This window comes from Rhinoderma darwinii (genome assembly GCF_050947455.1).
Source record: "Rhinoderma darwinii isolate aRhiDar2 chromosome 4 unlocalized genomic scaffold, aRhiDar2.hap1 SUPER_4_unloc_10, whole genome shotgun sequence".
NCBI lineage: Eukaryota > Metazoa > Chordata > Amphibia > Anura > Rhinodermatidae > Rhinoderma > Rhinoderma darwinii.
Window position 1 is genome coordinate 179,132 of NW_027461754.1, and position 18,263 is coordinate 197,394.

The window sequence follows — 18,263 nt, forward strand, 5'->3', positions numbered from 1 at the left end:
CCTATGGTGCCTCTCAACTTAAAGTTTCGGCCAGAAGAGGAGGGCACCGGTTGTAAGACCATTTCAACATGTACAGTGTGAAAAATTTTGAGAAGAGAAAAAAATCCCAGTGATTTGGATGACATAGTTGCAATGTAGAAAGAATGGTCCAGAGCCTTTGGCCCTCTTTGGTTGTGGGCCTAAATGTCTTTCCATGCGCCACTCTGTTTCAAAGAAGATGACACATGACATGAGAAACTGGGAGGTTCAAGCAAAGCTTGAAGGTTGTGAAAACTTTTTTTTGTCTGATAACCAAAAGGTTGGTGGTTCAAGCCCACCCAGGGATGATTGTACCCTCTTTTTGTTTCAGTTGCATGTCAGAGTTACAGAAAGTCCTACTGTGGCTCTCAACTGAGAGTTTCGGTCGGATGCCCATTTCAAATACCCAACACAAACAAGAGACCCCTCTGAAAATAGATAGAAGACGAGGGCACCGGGAGAGCATTTGTCGACAGGTTGAAACATCATCTATGAGACTAACAAAAGTTCCTTCGAGCCGGAATTGAACCAGCGACCTAAGGATTGCTGATTTTCTACTACAGTCCTCCGCTCTACCAGCTGAGCTATCGAAGGCTTGCCGAGCTGGTTGTCGGGTGCTTCCTAAGCTTGCAAATAAGTTACATGAGTAGGGAAACAGAGGAGAATTGTCCCGCTCTTTGAAAAACTCGGCAAACCAAAACTTTGGAGAATACGGGCGTCGATCCCGTTACCTCTCGCATGCTAAGCGAGCGCTCTACCATTTGAGCTAATCCCCCTTCTGGCAGTCCATGTTGGGGTCCATGCTGGTTTCCATGTTGGGGTGCCTGATTCACCACAATTGTGATCATCACATACTTTTCAACCTGTAGCTTTAAGCTTTTTTTTTTTTTTTTTTTTTTAAGTGTGGATGTCTTTCTCCCGTAAAAGCAGAAGGAGCGTGGAGCTTACAGGGTGCCGGGTGGTGTAAAAGTATAGGTGAGTCGTTAGTGTACAGAGTGAAGAATTGTGGGAAGAGAAAAGAAATCAGAATGATTTAAATAAGAAAGTCGCAACGTAGAAAAGATGGTCTAGATCCAATGGCCCATTTGGTTGTGGGCCCAAAAGCCTTTGCCTGTGCCACTTTGTTGCAAAGGCGAAAACATGTGGCATGAGAAACTGGGAGGTTGCGTGTATAAAAAGCATAGTCTGAAGGTCGTGAAAATGAGATGGTCAGGGATCGGGGGTCTCTATTCTATTTTTACGAGAAAAACATGTGATTCCGACCGGGGATAATGGCCAAATTGTAACAGGGGGCGTGAGTAAAAGAGAGCACTTAGCAGAGGATGGTTTCGATGCATCGACCTCTGGGTTATGGGCCCAGCACGCTTCCGCTGCGCCACTCTGCTGCCATACTTCCAAAAGAGAGGGGTAGCCTATTACCCGCTGACTGTTGTTAAGACGCTAATGTGGAGGCCATCTCTGTGTTGCAATTGTCCATTTGTTGGCGGCTGTAGTTCCACGCAGTTGTTATGTTTTATCATTCTCTTCTTTTTATTGTGTTGATCAGAAGGTCCTCTAAGAAACATACTCCATTTACCATGTTGTGGCTTTTTTACGACTTTAATCAAAGTGGGGGAGCGTGGTTGTCTCTGTGGCGCAATTGGTTAGCGCGTTCGGCTGTTAACCGGAAGGTTGGTGGTTCAAGCCCACCCAGGGACGGCAGTGTCCTCTTTTTGTCTCAGTTGCATGTTACAGAAAATCCTATGGTGCCTCTCAACTTAAAGTTTCGGCCAGAAGAGGAGGGCACCGGTCGTAAGACCATTTCAACATGTACAGTGTGAAAAATTTTGAGAAGAGAAAAAAATCCCAGTGATTTGGATGACATAGTTGCAATGTAGAAAGAATGGTCCAGAGCCTTTGGCCCTCTTTGGTTGTGGGCCTAAATGTCTTTCCATGCGCCACTCTGTTTCAAAGAAGATGACACATGACATGAGAAACTGGGAGGTTCAAGCAAAGCTTGAAGGTTGTGAAAACTTTTTTTTGTCTGATAACCAAAAGGTTGGTGGTTCAAGCCCACCCAGGGATGATTGTACCCTCTTTTTGTTTCAGTTGCATGTCAGAGTTACAGAAAGTCCTACTGTGGCTCTCAACTGAGAGTTTCGGTCGGATGCCCATTTCAAATACCCAACACAAACAAGAGACCCCTCTGAAAATAGATAGAAGACGAGGGCACCGGGAGAGCATTTGTCGACAGGTTGAAACATCATCTATGAGACTAACAAAAGTTCCTTCGAGCCGGAATTGAACCAGCGACCTAAGGATTGCTGATTTTCTACTACAGTCCTCCGCTCTACCAGCTGAGCTATCGAAGGCTTGCCGAGCTGGTTGTCGGGTGCTTCCTAAGCTTGCAAATAAGTTACATGAGTAGGGAAACAGAGGAGAATTGTCCCGCTCTTTGAAAAACTCGGCAAACCAAAACTTTGGAGAATACGGGCGTCGATCCCGTTACCTCTCGCATGCTAAGCGAGCGCTCTACCATTTGAGCTAATCCCCCTTCTGGCAGTCCATGTTGGGGTCCATGCTGGTTTCCATGTTGGGGTGCCCGATTCACCACAATTGTGATCATCACATACTTTTCAACCTGTAGCTTTAAGCTTTTTTTTTTTTTTTTTTTTTTTTAAGTGTGGATGTCTTTCTCCCGTAAAAGCAGAAGGAGCGTGGAGCTTACAGGGTGCCGGGTGGTGTAAAAGTATAGGTGAGTCGTTAGTGTACAGAGTGAAGAATTGTGGGAAGAGAAAAGAAATCAGAATGATTTAAATAAGAAAGTCGCAACGTAGAAAAGATGGTCTAGATCCAATGGCCCATTTGGTTGTGGGCCCAAAAGCCTTTGCCTGTGCCACTTTGTTGCAAAGGCGAAAACATGTGGCATGAGAAACTGGGAGGTTGCGTGTATAAAAAGCATAGTCTGAAGGTCGTGAAAATGAGATGGTCAGGGATCGGGGGTCTCTATTCTATTTTTACGAGAAAAACATGTGATTCCGACCGGGGATAATGGCCAAATTGTAACAGGGGGCGTGAGTAAAAGAGAGCACTTAGCAGAGGATGGTTTCGATCCATCGACCTCTGGGTTATGGGCCCAGCACGCTTCCGCTGCGCCACTCTGCTGCCATACCTCCAAAAGAGAGGGGTAGCCTATTACCCGCTGACTGTTGTTAAGACGCTAATGTGGAGGCCATCTCTGTGTTGCAATTGTCCATTTGTTGGCGGCTGTAGTTCCACGCAGTTGTTATGTTTTATCATTCTCTTCTTTTTATTGTGTTGATCAGAAGGTCCTCTAAGAAACATACTCCATTTACCATGTTGTGGCTTTTTTACGACTTTAATCAAAGTGGGGGAGCGTGGTTGTCTCTGTGGCGCAATTGGTTAGCGCGTTCGGCTGTTAACCGGAAGGTTGGTGGTTCAAGCCCACCCAGGGACGGCAGTGTCCTCTTTTTGTCTCAGTTGCATGTTACAGAAAATCCTATGGTGCCTCTCAACTTAAAGTTTCGGCCAGAAGAGGAGGGCACCGGTTGTAAGACCATTTCAACATGTACAGTGTGAAAAATTTTGAGAAGAGAAAAAAATCCCAGTGATTTGGATGACATAGTTGCAATGTAGAAAGAATGGTCCAGAGCCTTTGGCCCTCTTTGGTTGTGGGCCTAAATGTCTTTCCATGCGCCACTCTGTTTCAAAGAAGATGACACATGACATGAGAAACTGGGAGGTTCAAGCAAAGCTTGAAGGTTGTGAAAACTTTTTTTTGTCTGATAACCAAAAGGTTGGTGGTTCAAGCCCACCCAGGGATGATTGTACCCTCTTTTTGTTTCAGTTGCATGTCAGAGTTACAGAAAGTCCTACTGTGGCTCTCAACTGAGAGTTTCGGTCGGATGCCCATTTCAAATACCCAACACAAACAAGAGACCCCTCTGAAAATAGATAGAAGACGAGGGCACCGGGAGAGCATTTGTCGACAGGTTGAAACATCATCTATGAGACTAACAAAAGTTCCTTCGAGCCGGAATTGAACCAGCGACCTAAGGATTGCTGATTTTCTACTACAGTCCTCCGCTCTACCAGCTGAGCTATCGAAGGCTTGCCGAGCTGGTTGTCGGGTGCTTCCTAAGCTTGCAAATGAGTTACATGAGTAGGGAAACAGAGGAGAATTGTCCCGCTCTTTGAAAAACTCGGCAAACCAAAACTTTGGAGAATACGGGCGTCGATCCCGTTACCTCTCGCATGCTAAGCGAGCGCTCTACCATTTGAGCTAATCCCCCTTCTGGCAGTCCATGTTGGGGTCCATGCTGGTTTCCATGTTGGGGTGCCTGATTCACCACAATTGTGATCATCACATACTTTTCAACCTGTAGCTTTAAGCTTTTTTTTTATTTTTTTATTTTTTTTTTTTTAAGTGTGGATGTCTTTCTCCCGTAAAAGCAGAAGGAGCGTGGAGCTTACAGGGTGCCGGGTGGTGTAAAAGTATAGGTGAGTCGTTAGTGTACAGAGTGAAGAATTGTGGGAAGAGAAAAGAAATCAGAATGATTTAAATAAGAAAGTCGCAACGTAGAAAAGATGGTCTAGATCCAATGGCCCATTTGGTTGTGGGCCCAAAAGCCTTTGCCTGTGCCACTTTGTTGCAAAGGCGAAAACATGTGGCATGAGAAACTGGGAGGTTGCGTGTATAAAAAGCATAGTCTGAAGGTCGTGAAAATGAGATGGTCAGGGATCGGGGGTCTCTATTCTATTTTTACGAGAAAAACATGTGATTCCGACCGGGGATAATGGCCAAATTGTAACAGGGGGCGTGAGTAAAAGAGAGCACTTAGCAGAGGATGGTTTCGATCCATCGACCTCTGGGTTATGGGCCCAGCACGCTTCCGCTGCGCCACTCTGCTGCCATACCTCCAAAAGAGAGGGGTAGCCTATTACCCGCTGACTGTTGTTAAGACGCTAATGTGGAGGCCATCTCTGTGTTGCAATTGTCCATTTGTTGGCGGCTGTAGTTCCACGCAGTTGTTATGTTTTATCATTCTCTTCTTTTTATTGTGTTGATCAGAAGGTCCTCTAAGAAACATACTCCATTTACCATGTTGTGGCTTTTTTACGACTTTAATCAAAGTGGGGGAGCGTGGTTGTCTCTGTGGCGCAATTGGTTAGCGCGTTCGGCTGTTAACCGGAAGGTTGGTGGTTCAAGCCCACCCAGGGACGGCAGTGTCCTCTTTTTGTCTCAGTTGCATGTTACAGAAAATCCTATGGTGCCTCTCAACTTAAAGTTTCGGCCAGAAGAGGAGGGCACCGGTTGTAAGACCATTTCAACATGTACAGTGTGAAAAATTTTGAGAAGAGAAAAAAATCCCAGTGATTTGGATGACATAGTTGCAATGTAGAAAGAATGGTCCAGAGCCTTTGGCCCTCTTTGGTTGTGGGCCTAAATGTCTTTCCATGCGCCACTCTGTTTCAAAGAAGATGACACATGACATGAGAAACTGGGAGGTTCAAGCAAAGCTTGAAGGTTGTGAAAACTTTTTTTTGTCTGATAACCAAAAGGTTGGTGGTTCAAGCCCACCCAGGGATGATTGTACCCTCTTTTTGTTTCAGTTGCATGTCAGAGTTACAGAAAGTCCTACTGTGGCTCTCAACTGAGAGTTTCGGTCGGATGCCCATTTCAAATACCCAACACAAACAAGAGACCCCTCTGAAAATAGATAGAAGACGAGGGCACCGGGAGAGCATTTGTCGACAGGTTGAAACATCATCTATGAGACTAACAAAAGTTCCTTCGAGCCGGAATTGAACCAGCGACCTAAGGATTGCTGATTTTCTACTACAGTCCTCCGCTCTACCAGCTGAGCTATCGAAGGCTTGCCGAGCTGGTTGTCGGGTGCTTCCTAAGCTTGCAAATGAGTTACATGAGTAGGGAAACAGAGGAGAAATGTCCCGCTCTTTGAAAAACTCGGCAAACCAAAACTTTGGAGAATACGGGCGTCGATCCCGTTACCTCTCGCATGCTAAGCGAGCGCTCTACCATTTGAGCTAATCCCCCTTCTGGCAGTCCATGTTGGGGTCCATGCTGGTTTCCATGTTGGGGTGCCTGATTCACCACAATTGTGATCATCACATACTTTTCAACCTGTAGCTTTAAGCTTTTTTTTTATTTTTTTATTTATTTTTTTTTAAGTGTGGATGTCTTTCTCCCGTAAAAGCAGAAGGAGCGTGGAGCTTACAGGGTGCCGGGTGGTGTAAAAGTATAGGTGAGTCGTTAGTGTACAGAGTGAAGAATTGTGGGAAGAGAAAAGAAATCAGAATGATTTAAATAAGAAAGTCGCAACGTAGAAAAGATGGTCTAGATCCAATGGCCCATTTGGTTGTGGGCCCAAAAGCCTTTGCCTGTGCCACTTTGTTGCAAAGGCGAAAACATGTGGCATGAGAAACTGGGAGGTTGCGTGTATAAAAAGCATAGTCTGAAGGTCGTGAAAATGAGATGGTCAGGGATCGGGGGTCTCTATTCTATTTTTACGAGAAAAACATGTGATTCCGACCGGGGATAATGGCCAAATTGTAACAGGGGGCGTGAGTAAAAGAGAGCACTTAGCAGAGGATGGTTTCGATCCATCGACCTCTGGGTTATGGGCCCAGCACGCTTCCGCTGCGCCACTCTGCTGCCATACCTCCAAAAGAGAGGGGTAGCCTATTACCCGCTGACTGTTGTTAAGACGCTAATGTGGAGGCCATCTCTGTGTTGCAATTGTCCATTTGTTGGCGGCTGTAGTTCCACGCAGTTGTTATGTTTTATCATTCTCTTCTTTTTATTGTGTTGATCAGAAGGTCCTCTAAGAAACATACTCCATTTACCATGTTGTGGCTTTTTTATGACTTTAATCAAAGTGGGGGAGCGTGGTTGTCTCTGTGGCGCAATTGGTTAGCGCGTTCGGCTGTTAACCGGAAGGTTGGTGGTTCAAGCCCACCCAGGGACGGCAGTGTCCTCTTTTTGTCTCAGTTGCATGTTACAGAAAATCCTATGGTGCCTCTCAACTTAAAGTTTCGGCCAGAAGAGGAGGGCACCGGTTGTAAGACCATTTCAACATGTACAGTGTGAAAAATTTTGAGAAGAGAAAAAAATCCCAGTGATTTGGATGACATAGTTGCAATGTAGAAAGAATGGTCCAGAGCCTTTGGCCCTCTTTGGTTGTGGGCCTAAATGTCTTTCCATGCGCCACTCTGTTTCAAAGAAGATGACACATGACATGAGAAACTGGGAGGTTCAAGCAAAGCTTGAAGGTTGTGAAAAAATTTTTTTGTCTGATAACCAAAAGGTTGGTGGTTCAAGCCCACCCAGGGATGATTGTACCCTCTTTTTGTTTCAGTTGCATGTCAGAGTTACAGAAAGTCCTACTGTGGCTCTCAACTGAGAGTTTCGGTCGGATGCCCATTTCAAATACCCAACACAAACAAGAGACCCCTCTGAAAATAGATAGAAGACGAGGGCACCGGGAGAGCATTTGTCGACAGGTTGAAACATCATCTATGAGACTAACAAAAGTTCCTTCGAGCCGGAATTGAACCAGCGACCTAAGGATTGCTGATTTTCTACTACAGTCCTCCGCTCTACCAGCTGAGCTATCGAAGGCTTGCCGAGCTGGTTGTCGGGTGCTTCCTAAGCTTGCAAATAAGTTACATGAGTAGGGAAACAGAGGAGAATTGTCCCGCTCTTTGAAAAACTCGGCAAACCAAAACTTTGGAGAATACGGGCGTCGATCCCGTTACCTCTCGCATGCTAAGCGAGCGCTCTACCATTTGAGCTAATCCCCCTTCTGGCAGTCCATGTTGGGGTCCATGCTGGTTTCCATGTTGGGGTGCCCGATTCACCACAATTGTGATCATCACATACTTTTCAACCTGTAGCTTTAAGCTTTTTTTTTTTTTTTTTTTTTTTAAGTGTGGATGTCTTTCTCCCGTAAAAGCAGAAGGAGCGTGGAGCTTACAGGGTGCCGGGTGGTGTAAAAGTATAGGTGAGTCGTTAGTGTACAGAGTGAAGAATTGTGGGAAGAGAAAAGAAATCAGAATGATTTAAATAAGAAAGTCGCAACGTAGAAAAGATGGTCTAGATCCAATGGCCCATTTGGTTGTGGGCCCAAAAGCCTTTGCCTGTGCCACTTTGTTGCAAAGGCGAAAACATGTGGCATGAGAAACTGGGAGGTTGCGTGTATAAAAAGCATAGTCTGAAGGTCGTGAAAATGAGATGGTCAGGGATCGGGGGTCTCTATTCTATTTTTACGAGAAAAACATGTGATTCCGACCGGGGATAATGGCCAAATTGTAACAGGGGGCGTGAGTAAAAGAGAGCACTTAGCAGAGGATGGTTTCGATCCATCGACCTCTGGGTTATGGGCCCAGCACGCTTCCGCTGCGCCACTCTGCTGCCATACCTCCAAAAGAGAGGGGTAGCCTATTACCCGCTGACTGTTGTTAAGACGCTAATGTGGAGGCCATCTCTGTGTTGCAATTGTCCATTTGTTGGCGGCTGTAGTTCCACGCAGTTGTTATGTTTTATCATTCTCTTCTTTTTATTGTGTTGATCAGAAGGTCCTCTAAGAAACATACTCCATTTACCATGTTGTGGCTTTTTTACGACTTTAATCAAAGTGGGGGAGCGTGGTTGTCTCTGTGGCGCAATTGGTTAGCGCGTTCGGCTGTTAACCGGAAGGTTGGTGGTTCAAGCCCACCCAGGGACGGCAGTGTCCTCTTTTTGTCTCAGTTGCATGTTACAGAAAATCCTATGGTGCCTCTCAACTTAAAGTTTCGGCCAGAAGAGGAGGGCACCGGTTGTAAGACCATTTCAACATGTACAGTGTGAAAAATTTTGAGAAGAGAAAAAAATCCCAGTGATTTGGATGACATAGTTGCAATGTAGAAAGAATGGTCCAGAGCCTTTGGCCCTCTTTGGTTGTGGGCCTAAATGTCTTTCCATGCGCCACTCTGTTTCAAAGAAGATGACACATGACATGAGAAACTGGGAGGTTCAAGCAAAGCTTGAAGGTTGTGAAAACTTTTTTTTGTCTGATAACCAAAAGGTTGGTGGTTCAAGCCCACCCAGGGATGATTGTACCCTCTTTTTGTTTCAGTTGCATGTCAGAGTTACAGAAAGTCCTACTGTGGCTCTCAACTGAGAGTTTCGGTCGGATGCCCATTTCAAATACCCAACACAAACAAGAGACCCCTCTGAAAATAGATAGAAGACGAGGGCACCGGGAGAGCATTTGTCGACAGGTTGAAACATCATCTATGAGACTAACAAAAGTTCCTTCGAGCCGGAATTGAACCAGCGACCTAAGGATTGCTGATTTTCTACTACAGTCCTCCGCTCTACCAGCTGAGCTATCGAAGGCTTGCCGAGCTGGTTGTCGGGTGCTTCCTAAGCTTGCAAATAAGTTACATGAGTAGGGAAACAGAGGAGAATTGTCCCGCTCTTTGAAAAACTCGGCAAACCAAAACTTTGGAGAATACGGGCGTCGATCCCGTTACCTCTCGCATGCTAAGCGAGCGCTCTACCATTTGAGCTAATCCCCCTTCTGGCAGTCCATGTTGGGGTCCATGCTGGTTTCCATGTTGGGGTGCCTGATTCACCACAATTGTGATCATCACATACTTTTCAACCTGTAGCTTTAAGCTTTTTTTTTTTTTTTTTTTTTTTAAGTGTGGATGTCTTTCTCCCGTAAAAGCAGAAGGAGCGTGGAGCTTACAGGGTGCCGGGTGGTGTAAAAGTATAGGTGAGTCGTTAGTGTACAGAGTGAAGAATTGTGGGAAGAGAAAAGAAATCAGAATGATTTAAATAAGAAAGTCGCAACGTAGAAAAGATGGTCTAGATCCAATGGCCCATTTGGTTGTGGGCCCAAAAGCCTTTGCCTGTGCCACTTTGTTGCAAAGGCGAAAACATGTGGCATGAGAAACTGGGAGGTTGCGTGTATAAAAAGCATAGTCTGAAGGTCGTGAAAATGAGATGGTCAGGGATCGGGGGTCTCTATTCTATTTTTACGAGAAAAACATGTGATTCCGACCGGGGATAATGGCCAAATTGTAACAGGGGGCGTGAGTAAAAGAGAGCACTTAGCAGAGGATGGTTTCGATGCATCGACCTCTGGGTTATGGGCCCAGCACGCTTCCGCTGCGCCACTCTGCTGCCATACCTCCAAAAGAGAGGGGTAGCCTATTACCCGCTGACTGTTGTTAAGACGCTAATGTGGAGGCCATCTCTGTGTTGCAATTGTCCATTTGTTGGCGGCTGTAGTTCCACGCAGTTGTTATGTTTTATCATTCTCTTCTTTTTATTGTGTTGATCAGAAGGTCCTCTAAGAAACATACTCCATTTACCATGTTGTGGCTTTTTTACGACTTTAATCAAAGTGGGGGAGCGTGGTTGTCTCTGTGGCGCAATTGGTTAGCGCGTTCGGCTGTTAACCGGAAGGTTGGTGGTTCAAGCCCACCCAGGGACGGCAGTGTCCTCTTTTTGTCTCAGTTGCATGTTACAGAAAATCCTATGGTGCCTCTCAACTTAAAGTTTCGGCCAGAAGAGGAGGGCACCGGTTGTAAGACCATTTCAACATGTACAGTGTGAAAAATTTTGAGAAGAGAAAAAAATCCCAGTGATTTTGATGACATAGTTGCAATGTAGAAAGAATGGTCCAGAGCCTTTGGCCCTCTTTGGTTGTGGGCCTAAATGTCTTTCCATGCGCCACTCTGTTTCAAAGAAGATGACACATGACATGAGAAACTGGGAGGTTCAAGCAAAGCTTGAAGGTTGTGAAAACTTTTTTTTGTCTGATAACCAAAAGGTTGGTGGTTCAAGCCCACCCAGGGATGATTGTACCCTCTTTTTGTTTCAGTTGCATGTCAGAGTTACAGAAAGTCCTACTGTGGCTCTCAACTGAGAGTTTCGGTCGGATGCCCATTTCAAATACCCAACACAAACAAGAGACCCCTCTGAAAATAGATAGAAGACGAGGGCACCGGGAGAGCATTTGTCGACAGGTTGAAACATCATCTATGAGACTAACAAAAGTTCCTTCGAGCCGGAATTGAACCAGCGACCTAAGGATTGCTGATTTTCTACTACAGTCCTCCGCTCTACCAGCTGAGCTATCGAAGGCTTGCCGAGCTGGTTGTCGGCTGCTTCCTAAGCTTGCAAATGAGTTACATGAGTAGGGAAACAGAGGAGAATTGTCCCGCTCTTTGAAAAACTCGGCAAACCAAAACTTTGGAGAATACGGGCGTCGATCCCGTTACCTCTCGCATGCTAAGCGAGCGCTCTACCATTTGAGCTAATCCCCCTTCTGGCAGTCCATGTTGGGGTCCATGCTGGTTTCCATGTTGGGGTGCCTGATTCACCACAATTGTGATCATCACATACTTTTCAACCTGTAGCTTTAAGCTTTTTTTTTTTTTTTTTTTTAAGTGTGGATGTCTTTCTCCCGTAAAAGCAGAAGGAGCGTGGAGCTTACAGGGTGCCGGGTGGTGTAAAAGTATAGGTGAGTCGTTAGTGTACAGAGTGAAGAATTGTGGGAAGAGAAAAGAAATCAGAATGATTTAAATAAGAAAGTCGCAACGTAGAAAAGATGGTCTAGATCCAATGGCCCATTTGGTTGTGGGCCCAAAAGCCTTTGCCTGTGCCACTTTGTTGCAAAGGCGAAAACATGTGGCATGAGAAACTGGGAGGTTGCGTGTATAAAAAGCATAGTCTGAAGGTCGTGAAAATGAGATGGTCAGGGATCGGGGGTCTCTATTCTATTTTTACGAGAAAAACATGTGATTCCGACCGGGGATAATGGCCAAATTGTAACAGGGGGCGTGAGTAAAAGAGAGCACTTAGCAGAGGATGGTTTCGATCCATCGACCTCTGGGTTATGGGCCCAGCACGCTTCCGCTGCGCCACCATGCTGCCATACCTCCAAAAGAGAGGGGTAGCCTATTACCCGCTGACTGTTGTTAAGACGCTAATGTGGAGGCCATCTCTGTGTTGCAATTGTCCATTTGTTGGCGGCTGTAGTTCCACGCAGTTGTTATGTTTTATCATTCTCTTCTTTTTATTGTGTTGATCAGAAGGTCCTCTAAGAAACATACTCCATTTACCATGTTGTGGCTTTTTTACGACTTTAATCAAAGTGGGGGAGCGTGGTTGTCTCTGTGGCGCAATTGGTTAGCGCGTTCGGCTGTTAACCGGAAGGTTGGTGGTTCAAGCCCACCCAGGGACGGCAGTGTCCTCTTTTTGTCTCAGTTGCATGTTACAGAAAATCCTATGGTGCCTCTCAACTTAAAGTTTCGGCCAGAAGAGGAGGGCACCGGTTGTAAGACCATTTCAACATGTACAGTGTGAAAAATTTTGAGAAGAGAAAAAAATCCCAGTGATTTGGATGACATAGTTGCAATGTAGAAAGAATGGTCCAGAGCCTTTGGCCCTCTTTGGTTGTGGGCCTAAATGTCTTTCCATGCGCCACTCTGTTTCAAAGAAGATGACACATGACATGAGAAACTGGGAGGTTCAAGCAAAGCTTGAAGGTTGTGAAAACTTTTTTTTGTCTGATAACCAAAAGGTTGGTGGTTCAAGCCCACCCAGGGATGATTGTACCCTCTTTTTGTTTCAGTTGCATGTCAGAGTTACAGAAAGTCCTACTGTGGCTCTCAACTGAGAGTTTCGGTCGGATGCCCATTTCAAATACCCAACACAAACAAGAGACCCCTCTGAAAATAGATAGAAGACGAGGGCACCGGGAGAGCATTTGTCGACAGGTTGAAACATCATCTATGAGACTAACAAAAGTTCCTTCGAGCCGGAATTGAACCAGCGACCTAAGGATTGCTGATTTTCTACTACAGTCCTCCGCTCTACCAGCTGAGCTATCGAAGGCTTGCCGAGCTGGTTGTCGGGTGCTTCCTAAGCTTGCAAATGAGTTACATGAGTAGGGAAACAGAGGAGAATTGTCCCGCTCTTTGAAAAACTCGGCAAACCAAAACTTTGGAGAATACGGGCGTCGATCCCGTTACCTCTCGCATGCTAAGCGAGCGCTCTACCATTTGAGCTAATCCCCCTTCTGGCAGGCCATGTTGGGGTCCATGCTGGTTTCCATGTTGGGGTGCCTGATTCACCACAATTGTGATCATCACATACTTTTCAACCTGTAGCTTTAAGCTTTTTTTTTTTTTTTTTTTAAGTGTGGATGTCTTTCTCCCGTAAAAGCAGAAGGAGCGTGGAGCTTACAGGGTGCCGGGTGGTGTAAAAGTATAGGTGAGTCGTTAGTGTACAGAGTGAAGAATTGTGGGAAGAGAAAAGAAATCAGAATGATTTAAATAAGAAAGTCGCAACGTAGAAAAGATGGTCTAGATCCAATGGCCCATTTGGTTGTGGGCCCAAAAGCCTTTGCCTGTGCCACTTTGTTGCAAAGGCGAAAACATGTGGCATGAGAAACTGGGAGGTTGCGTGTATAAAAAGCATAGTCTGAAGGTCGTGAAAATGAGATGGTCAGGGATCGGGGGTCTCTATTCTATTTTTACGAGAAAAACATGTGATTCCGACCGGGGATAATGGCCAAATTGTAACAGGGGGCGTGAGTAAAAGAGAGCACTTAGCAGAGGATGGTTTCGATCCATCGACCTCTGGGTTATGGGCCCAGCACGCTTCCGCTGCGCCACTCTGCTGCCATACCTCCAAAAGAGAGGGGTAGCCTATTACCCGCTGACTGTTGTTAAGACGCTAATGTGGAGGCCATCTCTGTGTTGCAATTGTCCATTTGTTGGCGGCTGTAGTTCCACGCAGTTGTTATGTTTTATCATTCTCTTCTTTTTATTGTGTTGATCAGAAGGTCCTCTAAGAAACATACTCCATTTACCATGTTGTGGCTTTTTTACGACTTTAATCAAAGTGGGGGAGCGTGGTTGTCTCTGTGGCGCAATTGGTTAGCGCGTTTGGCTGTTAACCGGAAGGTTGGTGGTTCAAGCCCACCCAGGGACGGCAGTGTCCTCTTTTTGTCTCAGTTGCATGTTACAGAAAATCCTATGGTGCCTCTCAACTTAAAGTTTCGGCCAGAAGAGGAGGGCACCGGTTGTAAGACCATTTCAACATGTACAGTGTGAAAAATTTTGAGAAGAGAAAAAAATCCCAGTGATTTGGATGACATAGTTGCAATGTAGAAAGAATGGTCCAGAGCCTTTGGCCCTCTTTGGTTGTGGGCCTAAATGTCTTTCCATGCGCCACTCTGTTTCAAAGAAGATGACACATGACATGAGAAACTGGGAGGTTCAAGCAAAGCTTGAAGGTTGTGAAAACTTTTTTTTGTCTGATAACCAAAAGGTTGGTGGTTCAAGCCCACCCAGGGATGATTGTACCCTCTTTTTGTTTCAGTTGCATGTCAGAGTTACAGAAAGTCCTACTGTGGCTCTCAACTGAGAGTTTCGGTCGGATGCCCATTTCAAATACCCAACACAAACAAGAGACCCCTCTGAAAATAGATAGAAGACGAGGGCACCGGGAGAGCATTTGTCGACAGGTTGAAACATCATCTATGAGACTAACAAAAGTTCCTTCGAGCCGGAATTGAACCAGCGACCTAAGGATTGCTGATTTTCTACTACAGTCCTCCGCTCTACCAGCTGAGCTATCGAAGGCTTGCCGAGCTGGTTGTCGGGTGCTTCCTAAGCTTGCAAATGAGTTACATGAGTAGGGAAACAGAGGAGAATTGTCCCGCTCTTTGAAAAACTCGGCAAACCAAAACTTTGGAGAATACGGGCGTCGATCCCGTTACCTCTCGCATGCTAAGCGAGCGCTCTACCATTTGAGCTAATCCCCCTTCTGGCAGTCCATGTTGGGGTCCATGCTGGTTTCCATGTTGGGGTGCCTGATTCACCACAATTGTGATCATCACATACTTTTCAACCTGTAGCTTTAAGCTTTTTTTTTTTTTTTTTTTAAGTGTGGATGTCTTTCTCCCGTAAAAGCAGAAGGAGCGTGGAGCTTACAGGGTGCCGGGTGGTGTAAAAGTATAGGTGAGTCGTTAGTGTACAGAGTGAAGAATTGTGGGAAGAGAAAAGAAATCAGAATGATTTAAATAAGAAAGTCGCAACGTAGAAAAGATGGTCTAGATCCAATGGCCCATTTGGTTGTGGGCCCAAAAGCCTTTGCCTGTGCCACTTTGTTGCAAAGGCGAAAACATGTGGCATGAGAAACTGGGAGGTTGCGTGTATAAAAAGCATAGTCTGAAGGTCGTGAAAATGAGATGGTCAGGGATCGGGGGTCTCTATTCTATTTTTACGAGAAAAACATGTGATTCCGACCGGGGATAATGGCCAAATTGTAACAGGGGGCGTGAGTAAAAGAGAGCACTTAGCAGAGGATGGTTTCGATCCATCGACCTCTGGGTTATGGGCCCAGCACGCTTCCGCTGCGCCACTCTGCTGCCATACCTCCAAAAGAGAGGGGTAGCCTATTACCCGCTGACTGTTGTTAAGACGCTAATGTGGAGGCCATCTCTGTGTTGCAATTGTCCATTTGTTGGCGGCTGTAGTTCCACGCAGTTGTTATGTTTTATCATTCTCTTCTTTTTATTGTGTTGATCAGAAGGTCCTCTAAGAAACATACTCCATTTACCATGTTGTGGCTTTTTTACGACTTTAATCAAAGTGGGGGAGCGTGGTTGTCTCTGTGGCGCAATTGGTTAGCGCGTTTGGCTGTTAACCGGAAGGTTGGTGGTTCAAGCCCACCCAGGGACGGCAGTGTCCTCTTTTTGTCTCAGTTGCATGTTACAGAAAATCCTATGGTGCCTCTCAACTTAAAGTTTCGGCCAGAAGAGGAGGGCACCGGTTGTAAGACCATTTCAACATGTACAGTGTGAAAAATTTTGAGAAGAGAAAAAAATCCCAGTGATTTGGATGACATAGTTGCAATGTAGAAAGAATGGTCCAGAGCCTTTGGCCCTCTTTGGTTGTGGGCCTAAATGTCTTTCCATGCGCCACTCTGTTTCAAAGAAGATGACACATGACATGAGAAACTGGGAGGTTCAAGCAAAGCTTGAAGGTTGTGAAAACTTTTTTTTGTCTGATAACCAAAAGGTTGGTGGTTCAAGCCCACCCAGGGATGATTGTACCCTCTTTTTGTTTCAGTTGCATGTCAGAGTTACAGAAAGTCCTACTGTGGCTCTCAACTGAGAGTTTCGGTCGGATGCCCATTTCAAATACCCAACACAAACAAGAGACCCCTCTGAAAATAGATAGAAGACGAGGGCACCGGGAGAGCATTTGTCGACAGGTTGAAACATCATCTATGAGACTAACAAAAGTTCCTTCGAGCCGGAATTGAACCAGCGACCTAAGGATTGCTGATTTTCTACTACAGTCCTCCGCTCTACCAGCTGAGCTATCGAAGGCTTGCCGAGCTGGTTGTCGGGTGCTTCCTAAGCTTGCAAATGAGTTACATGAGTAGGGAAACAGAGGAGAATTGTCCCGCTCTTTGAAAAACTCGGCAAACCAAAACTTTGGAGAATACGGGCGTCGATCCCGTTACCTCTCGCATGCTAAGCGAGCGCTCTACCATTTGAGCTAATCCCCCTTCTGGCAGTCCATGTTGGGGTCCATGCTGGTTTCCATGTTGGGGTGCCTGATTCACCACAATTGTGATCATCACATACTTTTCAACCTGTAGCTTTAAGCTTTTTTTTTTTTTTTTTTTAAGTGTGGATGTCTTTCTCCCGTAAAAGCAGAAGGAGCGTGGAGCTTACAGGGTGCCGGGTGGTGTAAAAGTATAGGTGAGTCGTTAGTGTACAGAGTGAAGAATTGTGGGAAGAGAAAAGAAATCAGAATGATTTAAATAAGAAAGTCGCAACGTAGAAAAGATGGTCTAGATCCAATGGCCCATTTGGTTGTGGGCCCAAAAGCCTTTGCCTGTGCCACTTTGTTGCAAAGGCGAAAACATGTGGCATGAGAAACTGGGAGGTTGCGTGTATAAAAAGCATAGTCTGAAGGTCGTGAAAATGAGATGGTCAGGGATCGGGGGTCTCTATTCTATTTTTACGAGAAAAACATGTGATTCCGACCGGGGATAATGGCCAAATTGTAACAGGGGGCGTGAGTAAAAGAGAGCACTTAGCAGAGGATGGTTTCGATCCATCGACCTCTGGGTTATGGGCCCAGCACGCTTCCGCTGCGCCACTCTGCTGCCATACCTCCAAAAGAGAGGGGTAGCCTATTACCCGCTGACTGTTGTTAAGACGCTAATGTGGAGGCCATCTCTGTGTTGCAATTGTCCATTTGTTGGCGGCTGTAGTTCCACGCAGTTGTTATGTTTTATCATTCTCTTCTTTTTATTGTGTTGATCAGAAGGTCCTCTAAGAAACATACTCCATTTACCATGTTGTGGCTTTTTTACGACTTTAATCAAAGTGGGGGAGCGTGGTTGTCTCTGTGGCGCAATTGGTTAGCGCGTTCGGCTGTTAACCGGAAGGTTGGTGGTTCAAGCCCACCCAGGGACGGCAGTGTCCTCTTTTTGTCTCAGTTGCATGTTACAGAAAATCCTATGGTGCCTCTCAACTTAAAGTTTCGGCCAGAAGAGGAGGGCACCGGTTGTAAGACCATTTCAACATGTACAGTGTGAAAAATTTTGAGAAGAGAAAAAAATCCCAGTGATTTGGATGACATAGTTGCAATGTAGAAAGAATGGTCCAGAGCCTTTGGCCCTCTTTGGTTGTGGGCCTAAATGTCTTTCCATGCGCCACTCTGTTTCAAAGAAGATGACACATGACATGAGAAACTGGGAGGTTCAAGCAAAGCTTGAAGGTTGTGAAAACTTTTTTTTGTCTGATAACCAAAAGGTTGGTGGTTCAAGCCCACCCAGGGATGATTGTACCCTCTTTTTGTTTCAGTTGCATGTCAGAGTTACAGAAAGTCCTACTGTGGCTCTCAACTGAGAGTTTCGGTCGGATGCCCATTTCAAATACCCAACACAAACAAGAGACCCCTCTGAAAATAGATAGAAGACGAGGGCACCGGGAGAGCATTTGTCGACAGGTTGAAACATCATCTATGAGACTAACAAAAGTTCCTTCGAGCCGGAATTGAACCAGCGACCTAAGGATTGCTGATTTTCTACTACAGTCCTCCGCTCTACCAGCTGAGCTATCGAAGGCTTGCCGAGCTGGTTGTCGGGTGCTTCCTAAGCTTGCAAATGAGTTACATGAGTAGGGAAACAGAGGAGA

The 18,263-nt window shown here is 45.7% G+C and overlaps 19 non-coding genes across 19 annotated transcripts; 8 read left to right on the top strand and 11 right to left on the bottom strand.

The window, feature by feature from the left end:
- Window positions 1-526: 526 nt before the first annotated feature.
- On the bottom strand, window positions 527-612 carry TRNAY-GUA (transfer RNA tyrosine (anticodon GUA)). Its single transcript is given in 2 exon segments — window positions 527-562; window positions 576-612. It is a non-coding gene; the product is annotated as a tRNA-Tyr (tRNA).
- A 1,030-nt stretch (window positions 613-1,642) lies between these two features.
- Window positions 1,643-1,716, top strand: TRNAN-GUU (transfer RNA asparagine (anticodon GUU)). Its single transcript has one exon. It is a non-coding gene; the product is annotated as a tRNA-Asn (tRNA).
- Window positions 1,717-2,283: 567 nt separating this feature from the next.
- TRNAY-GUA (transfer RNA tyrosine (anticodon GUA)) lies at window positions 2,284-2,369 on the bottom strand. Its single transcript is given in 2 exon segments — window positions 2,284-2,319; window positions 2,333-2,369. It is a non-coding gene; the product is annotated as a tRNA-Tyr (tRNA).
- A 1,032-nt stretch (window positions 2,370-3,401) lies between these two features.
- Window positions 3,402-3,475, top strand: TRNAN-GUU (transfer RNA asparagine (anticodon GUU)). Its single transcript has one exon. It is a non-coding gene; the product is annotated as a tRNA-Asn (tRNA).
- Window positions 3,476-4,042: 567 nt separating this feature from the next.
- Window positions 4,043-4,128, bottom strand: TRNAY-GUA (transfer RNA tyrosine (anticodon GUA)). The gene is given in 2 exon segments: window positions 4,043-4,078; window positions 4,092-4,128. It is a non-coding gene; the product is annotated as a tRNA-Tyr (tRNA).
- A 1,039-nt stretch (window positions 4,129-5,167) lies between these two features.
- Window positions 5,168-5,241, top strand: TRNAN-GUU (transfer RNA asparagine (anticodon GUU)). Its single transcript has one exon. It is a non-coding gene; the product is annotated as a tRNA-Asn (tRNA).
- Window positions 5,242-5,808: 567 nt separating this feature from the next.
- On the bottom strand, window positions 5,809-5,894 carry TRNAY-GUA (transfer RNA tyrosine (anticodon GUA)). The gene is given in 2 exon segments: window positions 5,809-5,844; window positions 5,858-5,894. It is a non-coding gene; the product is annotated as a tRNA-Tyr (tRNA).
- Window positions 5,895-6,933: 1,039 nt separating this feature from the next.
- TRNAN-GUU (transfer RNA asparagine (anticodon GUU)) lies at window positions 6,934-7,007 on the top strand. Its single transcript has one exon. It is a non-coding gene; the product is annotated as a tRNA-Asn (tRNA).
- A 567-nt stretch (window positions 7,008-7,574) lies between these two features.
- Window positions 7,575-7,660, bottom strand: TRNAY-GUA (transfer RNA tyrosine (anticodon GUA)). The gene is given in 2 exon segments: window positions 7,575-7,610; window positions 7,624-7,660. It is a non-coding gene; the product is annotated as a tRNA-Tyr (tRNA).
- Window positions 7,661-8,691: 1,031 nt separating this feature from the next.
- Window positions 8,692-8,765, top strand: TRNAN-GUU (transfer RNA asparagine (anticodon GUU)). Its single transcript has one exon. It is a non-coding gene; the product is annotated as a tRNA-Asn (tRNA).
- A 567-nt stretch (window positions 8,766-9,332) lies between these two features.
- TRNAY-GUA (transfer RNA tyrosine (anticodon GUA)) lies at window positions 9,333-9,418 on the bottom strand. The gene is given in 2 exon segments: window positions 9,333-9,368; window positions 9,382-9,418. It is a non-coding gene; the product is annotated as a tRNA-Tyr (tRNA).
- Window positions 9,419-10,449: 1,031 nt separating this feature from the next.
- Window positions 10,450-10,523, top strand: TRNAN-GUU (transfer RNA asparagine (anticodon GUU)). Its single transcript has one exon. It is a non-coding gene; the product is annotated as a tRNA-Asn (tRNA).
- A 567-nt stretch (window positions 10,524-11,090) lies between these two features.
- On the bottom strand, window positions 11,091-11,176 carry TRNAY-GUA (transfer RNA tyrosine (anticodon GUA)). The gene is given in 2 exon segments: window positions 11,091-11,126; window positions 11,140-11,176. It is a non-coding gene; the product is annotated as a tRNA-Tyr (tRNA).
- Window positions 11,177-12,204: 1,028 nt separating this feature from the next.
- TRNAN-GUU (transfer RNA asparagine (anticodon GUU)) lies at window positions 12,205-12,278 on the top strand. Its single transcript has one exon. It is a non-coding gene; the product is annotated as a tRNA-Asn (tRNA).
- A 567-nt stretch (window positions 12,279-12,845) lies between these two features.
- Window positions 12,846-12,931, bottom strand: TRNAY-GUA (transfer RNA tyrosine (anticodon GUA)). The gene is given in 2 exon segments: window positions 12,846-12,881; window positions 12,895-12,931. It is a non-coding gene; the product is annotated as a tRNA-Tyr (tRNA).
- A 1,668-nt stretch (window positions 12,932-14,599) lies between these two features.
- On the bottom strand, window positions 14,600-14,685 carry TRNAY-GUA (transfer RNA tyrosine (anticodon GUA)). Its single transcript is given in 2 exon segments — window positions 14,600-14,635; window positions 14,649-14,685. It is a non-coding gene; the product is annotated as a tRNA-Tyr (tRNA).
- Window positions 14,686-16,353: 1,668 nt separating this feature from the next.
- Window positions 16,354-16,439, bottom strand: TRNAY-GUA (transfer RNA tyrosine (anticodon GUA)). The gene is given in 2 exon segments: window positions 16,354-16,389; window positions 16,403-16,439. It is a non-coding gene; the product is annotated as a tRNA-Tyr (tRNA).
- A 1,027-nt stretch (window positions 16,440-17,466) lies between these two features.
- TRNAN-GUU (transfer RNA asparagine (anticodon GUU)) lies at window positions 17,467-17,540 on the top strand. The gene has a single exon. It is a non-coding gene; the product is annotated as a tRNA-Asn (tRNA).
- Window positions 17,541-18,107: 567 nt separating this feature from the next.
- Window positions 18,108-18,193, bottom strand: TRNAY-GUA (transfer RNA tyrosine (anticodon GUA)). Its single transcript is given in 2 exon segments — window positions 18,108-18,143; window positions 18,157-18,193. It is a non-coding gene; the product is annotated as a tRNA-Tyr (tRNA).
- Window positions 18,194-18,263: the final 70 nt, after the last annotated feature.